At 32.6% G+C, this 12,473-nt stretch overlaps 2 protein-coding genes across 3 annotated transcripts in view; one reads left to right on the top strand and one right to left on the bottom strand.

Moving 5' to 3' along the window:
* Positions 1-12,473, top strand: part of LOC124357173 (calcium uniporter protein, mitochondrial) — a 433,451-nt gene that overhangs the window by 352,478 nt on the left and 68,500 nt on the right. The window lies entirely within an intron of this gene.
* LOC124357171 overlaps positions 1-12,473 on the bottom strand; it is a 146,593-nt gene that overhangs the window by 100,079 nt on the left and 34,041 nt on the right. The gene's annotated exons all lie outside the window — the stretch shown is intronic.

The raw sequence follows: 12,473 nt of genomic DNA, 5'->3' as shown, positions 1-12,473 counted from the left end.
ATTTCTTTAACCATAGTGCTGTTTTAGTTATAATTTCTGTTAATATTAATAACTTTATAGTGTTCTAACAATTCTGAAAAATTAATTTTACACATTTCCCGAGGTTTAACTTATTTTGAGACGGGATTTTCTATTCAAAGTTTATTTAAAGTCGGATTTTTATTAAAATTGAGTAATTCCTGAATCGTACATAGCTGGGCATTTTACATATTTAATAACAAATTGAGTTTGCCTTGTAATAACAATTGACGTGGTATAGTACATGTAATACTTATTTATAGTTTACAACGTCTACTTAAAGGATGGGAAGCACTAAACCTACTAAACCTTCCTTTTAAGCTAATACGATAATATCGGATAAGCATAAACCTTTGACAGAAAGGGAATACTAAGCAGCCTAGAGTTTGGGTCGACTGGATTTCAATATTCCAGTCAACACAATAGATCTATCTAAATTGAATCTTTAGTTCTATGTTGAACTTAATACAGATATCGCTCAAGTTGGCGCTACCGGTTTTGTTTGGTTTTTCTTTTTTTAATGTTCAGAGTGACAGCCCATTAGGACAACTTCACTGAAGACAAGTAGAATAGAATTTGAGGAGTTACGGGCATTTTATATAGGAATTTCTATAGTTTTGTTACTAGGAAAAAATCAAAATAACTGAATATTAAAAAATTAATAATCTGCATTTTAATTATAACTGTAAGGATTAACATGCATTAAAGATTTATGGTTTCAGTAAATTATATTTATTTTAATAAAATATAATTGAAGAAGACTACGTTGTTTAATGTACACTATGTTATGTCCTCCAGTATGTGAAATCTCACAAATGAATTAGATAGTAGAACTGAATTAAATAATTAGTGTCAAGCAAAGTATTTTATATATTGTTATTGGTTTTGTATGGGGTTAAGTCACAGCCCTTTAAAATACAAAACAGTTAGAAGTTGTATTTTATTCTTCATTTTTGTCTATTAACTAATACGCTCTGATTGTATTTGTGCAAATCCGCATCGTACGTTTTAAATGTGTTTAACAAAATGACGGATCAACAATTTGATGGATCCCGGATTTGAATATAAAATATTTCATATATAAACATCAGCTAGTGTTAACAGAGCTTAGAACTTATATTTTTATTAGGAAAAACTGTTTTGTATAACTGCAGGTAATTTTCTGATTTATTCAGGCATTACTGTGGCCATTATTGTTCTAAAAGGATTACATTTAAGCGTACTAAAGTTATGAAAGACTAGACAGACCTTTTACTGTATTCGGGTATAGATGAATTTCACTGAAAAAGCTTTCAATAAAATCGACTTTCGTTTTTTAAGCATACCCATTAAACAGAGACTGTCCTCGGTTATTTGTGATGTACTATACATAGCATTGAATATTTATAATAATATTTATATTAAATTTGGGTGTATTTTTATGATTCCATTACTTCTTAATATTGTACATTACATTTTCATTCATGCATGCATCAGAGAATAGAAAGTTATCCCGTACTTATTAACATAAACAGAAATTGATAAGGGGGGCCTATTGTGGAGGAGGCATTGATTGGATGATTCAAATTGGTTTTTAATCCGCATGCTGGGTGGGAGAGAGTAGTGGCAGACTAATCCCAGCAACCAGCTGCTGTCATATCGGCATTGTTGATCCATTTTATTTGGCCGTGATTGAATCTGGACTAATACGACTGTTGTGGCGACAACTCCAGCTACGTGCAGTACAATTAACTGTACGCACAGGGATCTGGTATATAAAACAATCGCAAATAAGTGTCTGAAAATAGTTGTTTTACAGTTTAAAATTATTTAAAAATATAAGTAACGAACTATAATTTCGAACCAAGTGCGTTCAAAAATGTATTGTTTGTTAATTGAAACAAAAAGGGTAATAGATGTGTGTTATATCAATACGTGTATGATTCTGGGATTCGTGGTGATAGGAAAAGGTCATTTGTATAATAAAGGGTTTCTCACAATTAGGTCTTAGGGTATCTTGGAAGGGAGCGAATATTAGGGACCCGAAATTATCGAAATACAATATAATAAAATACTAATATTATTTGCAGATTAGTTTCACGGAATGTTGTAACTGAAATAATATACCAGTAAACTAAAACACTATTACTTTTACGCACTAAATTATTTCGATAGTACCGTAAATAGTAATTAAATACGCAACGTATAAACATAATGCTGTATTTTACTACGCTTTACTACGTACAACGTGGATTGATATACCTGATAACATATCAAAGCATTGGAAAAGTTTGATTTTATAATCAGATTTGTACGTTTTTAGTCGTTGGTATGTCGAAAGAAAAAGTTGCAAAAGCTCATTTTCCGCGTAAGTATTCCTAATCGCCTATAAGAGTTGATTTTCGAATACTTAATAAACAAAAATGTGCTGCTCTGAATAGTGAGTGATTTTCGAGGTCACTGATCTCGAATTAGTGGTTATAAATTAATGTTGACAAGACAGCAGTATGCAAAAAGTCTTAAGAAAGTAACTAATGAGAATATTGTTGGTTGATGATAGCGAATCTGCAGGAAATAACCTTCGGAAAGCTATTAACGGTTATTTTGAGACAAAGATATTGAAATTTCCTACTTATTTCTTTATTATAGACAGTAATTTTTTATTTTTGAAAATGAATCATTACAGTGGAGAAGTTCCGGAGAAACGGTAGAATTTTTTTTATTTTTTCAATTCGATTTAAGCCTAACATTCTACATAATACAGGGTGATTCCAATAAAAGTGCGCACTTTTTCAGGACTGGTAGAGGATATGAATACAAACATTTTTGTCTAATACACATGGGGTCCCAAATATTTCGTATTAGAAAATTTAGGAATTGTGAAACGCCTCCTTGTATGCAACATGTAGCTTTCCCTTTTAGATTCAGCCAAAAACGCAAAGCTGCATTTAATTAATTATGTTTATATGGTTTTTTCAAAAAAGATAATTGTCTACAAAAAGCCACAAATATTTTATATATTTTACCTGCTGAATAAATATACATTTTCCAGCACATATTGGTCTGTGAAAACAATGTGACGTGTGATATATTAATTGCTTTGGAAAGGATCGTTCTTTTTTTATACATCGAATACCATATATTTTGTTTTATCACTTAGCGTTAGAAAATGTTTGGAAAACCAAAATTCTAAATATATAAGATCATCTTCCATGTTTTATTGAAGCTTTTCAACACAATACCTAAGTAATATATCATCAGAAAAAGCTATTACAGCACCATTGGACCTTGCATTACATAAATCATTGATATGAACAAGGAATATAATTGGTCGCAATACCGATCCGTGCGGAACGCCGTATTTAATAAAGCCCAACTCGCTTAAATGATTATAAGACTTTTTGCGGTCTGTCCCTTATATAACTAGAGAACCAATTATAAGATAAACTCCTAATTCCTGCCAACAATGACTTTTCCAACAAAATTTCATGATCCACAGTATCGAACGCTTTGGTTATATCAAGATATATAGCCCCACAACTATTACCGTTGCTTAAGCCATTGTAAATGTATTCAAGAAACTTTTAAGAGGGCGTCTTCTGTAAAAAGTTTTTTGGTGAAGCCAAATTGGTTTTTACTGAAAAAATTATGTAGTTAAACAAATTTAAATAGTCGTTTTTTCATAATTTTTTAAGAATTTTAGATAGTACCGAAAGTAATGATATAGGTTTTAATTACTCCAACAACTAGTATCCCCCGTTTATGCAAAGGTGTTACAATTGCCATCCTTATACAGTCTTTTAACGCCCCTTGCTGAATACTAAAATTATAAAGATATGTGAGTACGTTTATAATGTTTTCCAAAATCTCCTTCACTACAAAAGATGTTACATTATTAAATCCTGGAGCAATTCCAATTTTTAAATTATGAAGAATACTAGTTATTTTATCTGACGTTGTCGGGGTCATAAAGAATGAACTATTAATGTACTTGTGTGAAAAATATGTCCAAAGTGATTCTATAGTTATAATTTATTTTAATTATATTGCTAATTCATCGGCTATTTTGAGAAAGAAGTTATTGAACTCTGAAGATATTTGATCAATATTTGTTTCAAAATCTCCATTTATATATATTTGCTTAACACAATTGGTTTTAGCAGGACCGTCGATTAACGTATTAACCAAATTCTACTGAGTCTGTAAATTTCCAGAAGCAGGCTCAAACATTTCAGAATAATAATTTTCTTTTCTATATCTTATTTCATTTTTTTAATAATTTCTGTAGCAATTGTAGTACTTTCGTAGTCTATAATTTTCAGTTTGGAACGTAATTGTTTTATACAACCTTTTTCTTGTTTTTATTTTTGAACATAGTCATTTAGCAGGGAGCAAGCTTTCTGTAGTTTGATTTTATTGAAAACTTATATATTATTTTGACAATTTCCTTTATATTATACAACTGACCAATTTGTATTATTTAAAATGTGTTTTAGTTCATGGATATTGGCTCTGGAATTTTAGATAGATTCATTTTCAGTCTGAATTCTTCCACCTCAAGTTGAAACATAATTAGAGCATAATAATTGATTTTGCATTAAAACTTTAAAATCTATATCTCCTAAATAGATTATGTTACTATTTTCGAAACTGAAAAACACACGTTCAAGTTCACCAACAAAATCTTGAATAGGAATAAGTTAAATTTCAAGGTTAAAGACAGTCAACCGATCCATACGCATTGTTGACATAAACAGTAACGCAACCGCCGCCACTACGGTACCGGTCATTATATCTGCCTTAATTGAGTACTGTGCTATTTCGTTAGAACAGACCCAGATCTCTGTTAGTACAATAACTTCAGGTTTTAGTAATATTGTTTCGATTTCAGCTAGAAAACTGTCAAAATTACTACGAAGACTTCTTCTATTTTGGCAAACAAAAATCTAATCATATTGAAATGACAGTAAATAAATTCTGAATAAATTAATTTGCAGTTCGCCCATTTATGTATAAACAAGTTATAATTTTATAAGCAAAATAAGTGCTTGCTTGTGAAAAAGGATAGGTCCACATATAATAAAATACATGAATACACAGAATATAAATTATAAATAAAAAATAAATAAATATGTTTACTTGCACAGGTCTGAGAAGTCTACCGTCAAAAGGCAACTAAAATGGGTTTTATAACATTCTTTATAAATATAGTAAATGTTAGTTAATAACTTTGTCTTTGATATCTGCATTACAGTACTAACCAAGCACTGCATACTTAATGTTTGGTCAAATGTACAGTTAAAAGTTTAATTTTAGTAAAACTTTTAATTTTCCTATCTGGATATTTTTTTGCTCTGTTCTAAACAGCGGTTACAGAAAATGTTGAAATAAGAAGTGTAGTTTCAAGCTTACTCTATGCTTTCAAGAACATAGATCTTTGACCAAACAACTTGAAAATATTGGTTAAAGTAATCAAAATGTGGTTGTACTGGCATAAAACAATGTTTGCACAAAACAGTTAATTATATATTTAACAGGCTCTTTTAATCTATACTATTATATACAAATCCTTTTCTATTTACCTGATTTTGTTTCCCGTGGACTTTTACGATACTTCAATATTTATTCTGCTATTCGGGGCGAAGAGGAATCCAACAGATCAGAGATCATTATAACCGGAACAGCCATTCTCCAGTTATAAATGTGTAAGTAACCCGGCTTTGTGTTATGTACTTCGATTCATAGCTGTTAAAATAACTTGTAATCAGAACCAAAATAAAAACGGCTGATCTATATACTACATCAAATAAAAATTGAAATAATCATGTACAAAGTCACTGAAAATAAATTACCAATTAATTAGATTGCCAAATAAATATTTTTGTTTTTGCTATATTCAGGGAAGTTATTGTACAGGGCGGTTAATTTCATACAAAACATGTTATAAAACTTAAAACGATTGCACCACCTTAACTACACATAATATGTATTGCAATTCCGTTTAAAATTTAGAACTAATTAATAATTTTGTAAAACTGAAAAAAGCTTTCCACACCATAACTCTCAAATTGCATTGTTGTGCATAAAATGTATTTTCAATTTACCACTAACGTGTGCTAAAATACATATAGTTTCTTCCTACACACACATATAAAAAAGTTGTGCCTTCTTTTGTTCTAATACAGCCATGTATCATTATTGCGTTCTACTGAAATTCAGGCGTTGTGCTTTCTCTGGTGGAACATTTTAGTTTTTAAGAGATCAATATTGATAGTAATCATGAAAGGCATACCTTGCTTTCTATTTGAATTTTTTAGGTTTTACGAGTTTTAAATATCCTAAATTAGAACTATTTACAAAATTGGAAATGAGCTAAAAAGTTATAACTGAAACATATTTCTAGAAACAGTACTTCTTTGGTAACCTTGAAGAAAAACTTAGATCTGATAACATTTTTAATGAGGTAATAGTCAAAATAATTACAACTTTGAAATTTGGATTTCCCTGTATACAGGAAGCGAAATAAAATTTTAACTTTCTTCAAACTTATCAGTGAATAATAGACTTCAAACATGTTGGTACTCATGAGGTACGGTTCGACTTACCTCGACATTTGAAAATCTTTAATAAATAGTCCGCTTTTCCCCTCCCCTCATAGTTGCATTTTGGGAATTTTTGTGTGTTTAAATTATTTTCCTGAATTATTTTGGGTTGAAATATTAGGGTTTTTGTGAAGAAAGTAGGTTTCTTGGTTCAGCTGCTATACATCGCGGATAGGTGGTCTGTTTCAACCTGTATATTAAGGTAGTTCAATTTGCAATTTCTGTTTTGAATGGCATAACAGAGTGACATATGTTTCTGCCACCTTATCGTAGAGTGTCTTCTTTTACATACTAATTAATTTATTACGTTAATTTTGCACTATCAGCCAGCGACGTGCCCCTTTGGCTTTAATTGGATTTTCATGCAACATTTAACTCAGTAGCTACATTCAAATGCGAACAATTCATACATATCGGACCATGCGTATAATTTGAATCATGGCTTTAATTGAACTAGCTAAATTCAAATTTCTGTTTCTTTTTAACTATTAGTACGTTGACTGTTGCAGATTACGTGTGGCTTTGGGACTTCTTAGTCTCGTGCACTTGTTAGAAAGAAAGAAAGAAAAAAAGAAAGAAAGAAAGAAACCTTGTTAAGATCACTTTGTTTAAAGCCACGGTAAGTGTGTTTAAACACTTAACGAGAATTTCGACAGGTATTTATTTTCTTTTATTCCTTTTTTAAGAACATAATAAAACCTAGATAAATCCGTAAGTAGTTAAGTAGTCTAAACCTGAGTTTTTCCTTTATTTTCTTTGTCAAACCAACAAATTTTGTTAATTAGACCAAAGACATATTTTCTAAGTGAAAAATAAAGTTCTCGTCATAAAAATACTACTGGAAAAATTTCATTTCTGTCTGTCTGTATGCCTGTCTTTCCGAACGTTATTTTGAAAACGAATATACCTATATACTTGACATTTTGCATGAAGGTTCATTTATCCATAATGTCACTTAGTTCGATGATGTTTCTTGTCACTTCATGGGATGTGGCTTAGCTTTAGCGAATAGTTTTACATGGGTCTTTTGGGTAACCATGATGGTAACGAGAAACTACTGTAGAGAAATAAATAAATTTGGAAACAAGCTGAGTACTCTCATTTGAGGCTTTAACATGTGACATATTAACACATGTATATTATTCATGCAGTAAGAAGAATAAATAATAGAGTGACGTCGATGTTAAAAGTTGGTGACATCTGATTTCAGCGCACTCTTACGTTGTAGTAACTTCCCACCCTACCTTACCGGATATATTTTATAATAATAATAATAATAAAACTTTATTGTGAACAGATAATGCACACATTGTATCACAATCGTCCTACCTAACCTAATCATTCACACTGACAATACACCATTCAGACATACATTGTGTCCACTCACGCCTCTTTCACACACGATTTACAGGCCCGGCAAATTTATTTGTTTTTATGGTCTTTGAGAATTTTAGGTTTTAATCATCCCAGCGACCCATCATAAACTCACCAACTGAGTAAAATGCCCTCGAAATTAAAAGAGTTTTTCAACTGAGTTTTGAAATGTTTTCCATTTTGTTGTTTGATGTGTTCAGGGAGACTATTGATCAATCTGACACCAACCTGGGATGGTAAATTTCTGAACGCATTTGTCCTGTGCTGTTGGACGCGCAAGTTGTCCCTGCCTCTCGTCCCGTGTTGGTGAACATCCCGTCCCACTAACCAAAGCACACCTTGACACGGAGTAGAGGATCACCTCGAGAATGTAGAGACAAGGCAAAGTCAGAAATCCCAGCTCCCTAAACGCGCTTCTACACGACTCTCTATTGTTTAAATTCAAAATTACTCTTACGGCTTTTTTTTTTGGAGCCTGAAGACTCGCTCCAGCTTGTGCTGTGCACAACTGCCCCAAAGTCTGATTCCATATCCCAAGTGGGGATAAAATTAAACCATAATAGGCCGTTTTTAATACCGTAAAATAGGGCAGTGCTTTGCCAAATTGCGAAGGGCAAAGATGCTCGATGCAACCTTGGCACAGACATGATCCACGTGAACGTCCCAGGTTAGTCCTCGATCTAGGAAACATTCCTAGGAATTTTGTGGATTCCGTTTCATCGAGCGGGAGATCATCTACAAATACTGAAGGTCCTTGTTTCAGATTCTCGTTTGCTTAGCGAAAATGTCATGAAATTTGATTTTGATTCATTTGTTTTCAGGTTTATTTCAGAAAAAAATTGAATACAGGAATTCAACTCAGAAAAAGTAATTATTTCCAAGTTTTGAAGTGTTTTGGCTTTAACACAGAGAGTCGTGTCGTCAGCATACTGAACCACCTTTCCATTCTGGATCGATGGGTTCAGATCGTTTACGTAAAGCAGAAAAAGAACTGGCCCAAGGATAGATCCCTGCGGGACTCCATGGGTGATCTTTGCTTTTGAGGATAAGGCACCTGAGATCTGCACACACTGCTCTCGGTCACTAAGATATGATCCAAGCCATTTTAGAGGCAGACCTCGTACACCACTCCTTTCCAACTTGTGCAAAAGTATTTCATGATGCACACAGTCAAATGCTTTGGAGAGGTCGAGAAACACGCTGAGCACGTGTTCACGCCTCTCCAGTCCATCAACAACATGTTCTATGAGGTTAGTTACAGCGTCTACTGTACTCCTTTTTTCTCTGAATCCGAATTGGGTCGGGCTGAGTATATCAAAACTTTCGAGGAAACTGCTGAGCTGTTTCAGGAAAAGTTTCTCAAAAATTTTGCTCAGCACCGGCAGAATAGAAATTGGACGGTAAGTTGTTGGTTTGTAAGGGATCATCTTTTTTTGAAAATCGGAATGTCTTTTGCAGTTTTTAATTTTGATGGAAAGATTCCGGTTTGAAATGAACGGTTGATTAATTTTGTTAGTGGTGTTAGTAAATGTCTGAAGCATTGCTTTAACATCCACATTGAAACTCCGTTGATGTCGGCAGGATCTTTTGGAATTCAGTCTCTGAATGACACGAACCACCTCCACCTCCGTCACAGGGGTCAAAGCGAAGGATGACATTGGTCCCTGCAGGTTGTGAGCACGAGGACGATGAACTGGTAAAACTTGTATCAACAACGGCCACGTTTGAGAAAAAAAGTGTTAAATTTGTTCGCTATTTCGAAAGGATTTTTTTAAGAATTGTTTGATCAATTTTTATTGAGATGTTTTTAGAGCTATTTGGTTTATTAGATTTAGAGTAACCATTTATGATTTCCCAAGCTGTTTTTGATATGTTATCAGAGTTTTGCAAACATTTATTAATTTCATAGGATTTGGCAGCTCGGATGACTCGTCTGTAAATTTTCTTGTAATTTTGATAAAAAGTTTTAAAATTCTCATTTTCAGATGTTATAAAAATTGAGTGAAAAAATTTAAGTTTATCCCTTGAGGACAAGAATGCCTTTTGTGATCCAGGTTTTTTTTTGTAATTTTTCCCTATTGTTTTGATTTTTTTTCAATGGACAAACATATCCAAATGAAAATTTAAACATTTATCGAATGCCGTAAACATTGCATCCGGACAGTCAAAATTATTTAAAAAATTCCAGGATTCTTTCTGGAGACTTTTATTTAAAAGTTTGACATTTTGGGGTCGGACGTCTCTCTTAATGCTGAAGGTGTTTTTTTCGTTTACGAGGGAACATCCAGAGACCACAACCTCCTGCGCGAAGTGATCAGAGATCGCAACGTTCAAAACAGAGACCGAGATGTAGGAAACGTAATTTAAACTTAATTTCTTCTTAAACAAATATGAGTTCTATGATGATCATGTCCAACCATGGAATTTCGCTGAGGATCAGTTAGTAGGCTGACTATATTTTTTTCCTGTCGGGAGGATTTAAAAATTTATTTTTTTATGTCTGTCTGTCTATCTGACGGCAAGAAATCTCGAGAATGTAATGCGCTATAAGCTTGAAAATTTATATTCAACTTTAGCGAAGATCGAAGCCCGCTACGCAATTAAAACCCCCTTAGACGATGTAGCGTATTACCATGTCCTATGTGTCAAGAAGAAAAAACACAACTTTAAACATACGATATACTATTTAGTTTTGTCCAGTTCGCCTTCAAGAAAGTAACACCCTAATTCTCATATAAAGAAAGTCATATACAAATGAATAAAAAGAAAGGGAGACCTGTTCGAGTGTAAGCTTGGTAGCAATTATCAAGGTGGCCTAATTATAACACGGGATTGTGTGGCGTGTCTCGTTACTGTATTGTTGTCCGCTCTTGTTACCTTATTATTGTTGGACTTGTTTCCATATTGTTTGAGTGAAGGTTGTTACTCGCGTGTAGGAGTCGCCTTCTCGCAAACAACTCCAGTGTCTGGTACAAGCATTGTTCTATTGTTCTAACGTTATGAGGAACGCCGACAGTTTCAAAGTGAAATTAATGACTATTTTGTTTTACTATTCTAATATATTTTAGTCTGGTACACTATACTAAGTATTGCTATTTCATAAATACAACATTTGTTATATTAAAACGACAGAATGTAATGAATGATTGGTTGTTAACCTAACCTTTTGGACTGAAATTTTCCTAGATCTTAAATAAATATTTGGGTAGTGCTCGACTGAATAATATGTATGGAATGTTAGAGATGTAGCCTCGAAAAGTGTTTTATAATAAATAATATAATATTAATAAACTTTTAACACTTTTAAACTTTTATTTTTCTTACTATGTACATTTCGGAGTTGGTTAAGTTGTTAATATAACCTTATTTTGTACCTGAAGATGGAATCAATGATTCCGAAATGTACATAGTAAGAAAAATAAAAGTTTAAAAGTGTTAAAAGTTTATTAATATTATATTATTTATGTATGGAATCTTTAAGACCCAGTTGTATTGATGGCCATCTTTATTTTTACGCAATAAGAACAATGTTAAACCTCATGCACTTTTACTACTTGGTTATTAGTTGTGGAATTATGGAAAAAGTCTCATTTTAATAATCAATACGTATCTAAACGAATTTTTAAAGTTATTTTGATATTTTATAGGTAATTTCGAACAGAATTTCAAAACTTTCTCTTTTCCGATTAAATATTCCAAAAGTGTACATGTTACAAAATAAAATACTAAAAATCGTTCGGATGCGTAATAATTCTACCTTTAAAACTATACATCTTCCATACCGCTGTGATAAAATAAGGGCGTAAAATACATGAGGTTTAACATTGCTTTTAAGGGGGAAAACTTAAGGTCATTTCACTACAGCCGGCTTTTAGTGGGCCTTTGGCCGAAGTAATTGATGACCGTATTCCGGAGTCTCGGTCTATAGATCTCCTATAATTCTGTGAATTCAGCACTGGCTCCCCGGTCTATACGTCAGCAATTACTCCTGCAATGGATTCTCGTGTCCTTTTTGCACATTTTGGGAAATTATGCTACAATTCGAAAATATTTCAACTCCGGAAGCACGATGTAACTCGTGTAGTAGGCAAAGTTCACGACCTGGCACCAACACCTCCGATGGCTAATATAGTATAAATGTTTTTCTTCATTGTATTGCAATGATTATTGCCTTGGATGCGCTCTAAATGGATATGTAAAAATCTTCGGTACAATGAATTATATATAATTATTTTACTTACTATTTTGTTTACTTTCATTTTAACTTCTTAAACAACGCTATCATTACCTCGGAATTTAACATGTATTTACACTAGAAAGTTGTTCACTGATTTTGATCACACTTTGGTGTGTCTTTTTTATTGTGTTATTAACTTTTTTTGGAAAATATGTCATAGGTGCTGTACTGAGAAATTGGTCCTACATCCCAAAATGTTAATGAGTTGCTTAGATGGATTAATAGTTTGCATAAACTGGGTCTTTTGTTACAGGTAAAAAGCA

This window comes from Homalodisca vitripennis, chromosome 3, assembly GCF_021130785.1.
Source record: "Homalodisca vitripennis isolate AUS2020 chromosome 3, UT_GWSS_2.1, whole genome shotgun sequence".
Lineage (NCBI taxonomy): Eukaryota > Metazoa > Arthropoda > Insecta > Hemiptera > Cicadellidae > Homalodisca > Homalodisca vitripennis.
Note: the sequence above shows the minus strand (reverse complement) of the source record. Positions and strands in the feature narration are given on the sequence as shown.